Below are 5,721 nucleotides of genomic sequence, written 5' to 3'. Positions count from 1 at the left end.
TTGCTACTAGGGTTCTCTCGTGGACCCCTGCTATAAAGTTCGCTCAGTGCTAATTTAATCTCAATGAAATATATAAATCATAGTCATTGAAAAAGGTAAATCAACCAATCCAACATCATCAAAATACATCATAAGAATAGCTCCTTGAAAACCTTGATCATAACTTGAACTTGTGGATACTTACCTTTGTAAGTATCCAAAACATAATATCTTGTTATATGATGGTATATGCAAGGGTCCTTGTAAAATTTATTGAAATCATAAAATTGAATTCAAATCATGCATGAATAGATCATTATAATTGAATGAAAGCATACTTGAATTGACCCAATGCAAGTTGATCAAAATTAGGTTTTAGATGAAATTCATAAAAGAGAGAATTGAAAAACAATTGGGACTCCATGGATGGAAGAATGATCAATAGATGAATTTCCATATACCTTGGTTAATCAAAGCACTAAATGCAATTTGAATAAGGATACTTGAACTTGAAGATCCTTGAACCTTTAACTTGAAGAAGAAGATAGACTTGGGACAAAATTCTAGATAGATGATTTTTATGCTAAGTGAATAAGAAAGAATAAGGGATTTAGAAGGTTTTGGGGTAGTTAATTGTAACATCTCCTAAAAATGTTGTATACGATATTTTAATTTTCACCTAAAAATAATATAGCCTCTGTATTTTGGTTATAACTTTTCATAGAATGATCCACATTAGGTAATTCAAATTTCTGAGTAACCACAATATCATTACCTACAACCTTTGTAAAGATCATATTTTACGTTTCGGAGTTTAAGTAGGTCAAATAAATTAATTGGTTGATTCTTAAACTAAATGGAACTAGACTTCCATATCTACAATTCTTATGAAGACACCAAATTCTAATAAAAAATTTACCGTGTTCAAACGCAGCTCTGAAAAAGAGTATTCTGTTAAAAAGAACTCATCTCACCTACCATGGAAAGATCTAGAACCCTTTGACATCATCCATGACATCAAAATCCTCAATTGAATTTTCAAGATCATCATTTGTAATTATTTTTATTTATTGTTAGGTCTCTATTCTACTCCTATAAATACCCACCTTATTTCCTCATTTTATTCATCAAGCTTTCTCAAGTAACTCCTCTCTTTATTCACTTTTTTACTCATTCTCAAATATAGTTTTAGTTCTTAGTAGTGAAGAAATACTATTCCAATGATTCATATACTCCCGGTAGTACACAAAATGTTCCAGCGAGGAGAAAAGTTAGGACTCAAGAGTGTTCATTAAGTCCTTCGATTCCGACTAAAGCTTCAGATTCCAGGTATGTAAGGCTTCAATGAGAGTATTCCTTCCACTCTCATGTCTAAATTATTTTGATTATATGATAAATTATATTTATTTTCTTTAAACTTTACTCTAAGTTATGTGGTGTTTATCCATTGGTTCTTTCACCCATGTAGTCCAAAAACTTTTTCAATTAAGTCTCTTGATTTCAATAATATTTTCTTATGGTAATTCTTATTTTTACTTAATAATATGAATCATAGTTAAACTAATGATTATTGGTCTATTTTGATGCAACATAATTTTATATGTATGAATTGATGGTTTGCAAGTAGTTCCTCTATTTATCTATTTAAAGGCTCTTGAAATTCATGGTGGGTTGTTTAAAACATGATTTTTAATTAATGAATTTCAAAGTATTTATGTATATTTATTTACATATATATATGCAAGTTGAAGTGATTTGAACCCACCTAGTTTTACTATGTTTTTAATAAAGTTTGACTTGAAAGCTTTGACTCCAAATGAATGTTTATGAAATCAATATATATGATCAAAAGGGAGTCTTATGAAATGAAAGAATGATAAAATGATATGAATGATGGATTCTTTATGCAATAAGGATAATTCTTGCATATTTGAATTATCAAATGTTTTAATGAGTTATTTTACCGAATATGATGTTTGAATTCTCAAGTTATATGCTATGAATATTTTGAAGTATTAAACTATTCCGTGGAATTGACTTGGCACCAAATGGGGCATCGGTAAGGGAATCCTAGTAGCAACCCCTTGTCTCATTAACTATGTGCCAACATAGGAGCCCTTGTAGGCTTAGGCTAATGGATCCATAAAAGCCCTTAAAGTTAAAATTAAAGAAATGAATGAAGTTGAGGAGTTCTACCTAGCAAGTAGTCTCCCCGGCCAACATAGAGGGTTATGTTGGATTCCATGTAATAGCTCGCATGGTCTTAAATGTCAGTTATGGTTATTTTCCCACAAAATGAATGTTTTAAAGTATATCTATATGATTTATTATGCATGCATTACATTATGTTTCATATTACATAAATGTTTTAATGTTTCCTCAATGTTCATGCATCCTTACATACTTAGTACATTCAAAGTACTAACGCATACTCTTTTGCCTACATGATATCACCATGTAGGGACCAGTGCTCCTCCTCGTTCTCCTCCACGTGGCTAGTTGAGATTCCGTTGAAGAATATTTTTGGTGAGTTCCCATGTTTCGAGAACAATAATCCTTTATCTTTCTAGCTTATGATATATTGAGATATTTTACTATAGCATTTCTTCTATTAGGATTGAGGGTGAGCTAGGGACTTGTCTTAGCCCCCTTAAATCTAAAAGTTAGAGGTATTGTTGGCCATATTTAAGTTGAAGATTTACTATTATGATTTCCGCTTGTTTATTTATCACCATTACCTATGAAAGGCTAAAAGAATGCTAAGAGGCTTGTTTGAGGTACTTTCGGGTTCCTCATTCGCCATTTCACGTCTAGGACCTAGGCTTGGGTCGTGACATTAATACTAGGAACTATATCCCAAAAAGCTCCTAATACATAATTAAAATAATGGTAAAAGACCAAAACACCCCTTGGAATCACTGAATGGATTCTTGGACGAATGATCTTCACGAATCGTGCAACCCTTCATGGTCCGTGAAGTGACTTGTAAAACTGAAAGGGAAACCTGGGCTTTAAAGAGTCGACTTATACGGGCTCCTTCATAGCTCGTTAAAAGCTCCACGGATCATGAAGAGCTCTGTGAAGAATGATTTACACAGGATTCTGATGGTCGAGTTTCACGGACCACTCTACTGTCCGTGAAGTTTTCTATGGGTCGTAGATTCTGTCGTGGGCTTTGTTCTATTTTGGCCTTTGCCTGATCACTTCCACGGGACACCTTCACGGGTCGTGGTTCCTTTCACAATCCATACACCCCCTGCCCTTAGTCATAGTTTCTAGGTGACCTCCACAACCACTTTCCATGAGCCGTGGTGCCCTACACGTCCGTGAAGGGCCTCGTGAAAGGTAAAAAATTGTAATTTTTCTGAGATTTCTTTTCAACTCCATTTTCTGACTTTCCAACTTCTGGGTCTTATAGTATTGTATTATCCTCACAAATTTTTAAATCATACGTTCGTGCTATAGCATTTCGTAATACACGACTATCAACTAATGGCTCTTTCCACCAAGTAATACATAAGTAAAATTGAGATTTCGATCACAAACTTTTGGTACATTAGTTGTTATTTCTCCCTTTCTTGTCCTGATTTTATTTTTTTCTTAGATGGAACTCTAATTTGATTATAAATGTCTATTTGACTTTACTTATTTTAAGCTGCTTATAAACTGTTTTATATAAGCCAGCCAAATATACCCAATTATTTTTTTGGGCTTATTTTAAGCACAAAATGACTTTAAGTTAACTAGCCAAACACTCAAAAAGCTGAAAACAGCTTATAAGCAACTTATAAGTCAATCCAAACGGGCTCTAAATATCATATCATCATATTATATTAAAAGTAAGAAGAATGCTAGGCAAAAGTTAGATTACGATTTTATCCCTATATTAAATTTTAAATTTTATAAACTATTTAATAAATTAAATATTAAATAGTAAATCATCATATTAGTACATGAATCAACCACCATAAAGTCTCTTGAATATGTATTTTTTGTAATAATCCCATGTTAAAGTAAATTCATGAATATTTTATTTTGTTCATTTTCCAATTGAAAATATGAATGGTTATGTTTGTCCTTCACAAAAAGAAAAAAACCATACAAATCTATATTATATTCTTTTTTTTATATATAAATATTTGTATTAGTGTGAAGTACATTACATAAATTTAATCTTCACTAACTCTCCATTATGTAATATATGTAACTCCCGCTAATAATTATATTCATTATGTTTTTTACTCCCACCTCTCATTCATGGTCTCAAATGGATTAATGTCACATTCATGACAACTCTGTGTTCCTCAATCCTATCCTATAAATAGAGACATTTGACACAATATGGTACACACTTAAAACAGTTGAAAAAAATATATGAGAAAATCTCCATGCTCTCTTCTCTTGTCTCTTTTTATTTGTTTTGTTTAATGTTTATGTTTCTTGTTCGTTTTAGTTGTACATGTTTTTATTATTTTGTTATTATTATTGAGAATTTATAGTAGTTTGTTGCTTTGTATACATTATCCTAGCATGTAGTATTTTAGTATCCTCATTTGAATATTGTATTTGTACAATAGTTAGTTAGTTTTACTTCTCGCATTTTTAATCAATTTTATAATTAAGGATGTATTTTTTTATTAAAAAGATATATGTACTTTCTATCTTAAAAATGGTGATTTTTTTTAGTAAATACCAATAGATTTGAAGGGGATAAACTATGTCATTTGCAATACAAAATTTATATAAAATATTTTGGATAAACGTGCAACGCACGTTCTCAGAACTAGTAATCCAATACACCTAGACATCCCTATTAAAAATTATAACATTATCTCAAACTATTAAAATTTCTTTATACAATTATATATATTTTACTTTTACACGAATTAATAGATAATTGAAAGTGCATATACCTTAACCCATCTTCATCGATCATAAAGCCCATCTTCAAGCACCTATTCGAGATTAACAAGTAACAATGAAGCTAGTTTAAGAATAATTCTCAAGCATTCGTTGAAAGCTTGACTTATGCTCCAACTCGATCTAACATAATCAACCTTAATGAATCTACTCCTCATGATGAGTTAAAATATTTTAAAATATTGCTAACTTTTCATTACATGTTATATATTTGCTATCGGTCAAGCCTCCAACTTTCTTAGTTAAGAGAAATAAATTGTGAAAAGAATTTCTATCCGTCCTTAACTTATCAATACATGTTGTGTCACTGTCTTCCATAATACAATTCAAATGAGATATAATTTTAGAAACTCAGCTACTCGTAAGGTATCTAATCATATGCCTATTTTTTCTTATAGAAAGACCATGAATAACCATAAAAAAAATACACATAACAAGAAATTATTAGCACATATCTCCTCAAGAATGATAAAACATTCAATATTGGACTGTAGTTGATAAACCATAAGAAAACTTAATTTTAGTTAATACAGGAAAAAATCAATTAGAAAGAATCAAGGAGAATAACTTCATAATTTCAAGCACATAAAGAGAATAATTTTTTTTTAAAAAAAATATTTGGGAAGGGACTAAAACTAAAATCTTTCACATAGATATGGTACTATTTCACAAATTTCATCTAGGTAACACACATTTTCAGCAATACATATTGAGTTTGAATGTTTGTCGTTTTTCCCAATTATATGCTAAATAAAATCTACAAAAATCCTAAAATATAACATTTAGAAAAGAGTTTTGACATATGTTATTTAATAGAAAAGA

Source organism: Solanum dulcamara, chromosome 9 (genome assembly GCF_947179165.1).
Source record: "Solanum dulcamara chromosome 9, daSolDulc1.2, whole genome shotgun sequence".
NCBI lineage: Eukaryota > Viridiplantae > Streptophyta > Magnoliopsida > Solanales > Solanaceae > Solanum > Solanum dulcamara.
The sequence above is the reverse complement of the archived record's forward strand: the minus strand, read 5'-3'. Positions refer to the sequence as shown.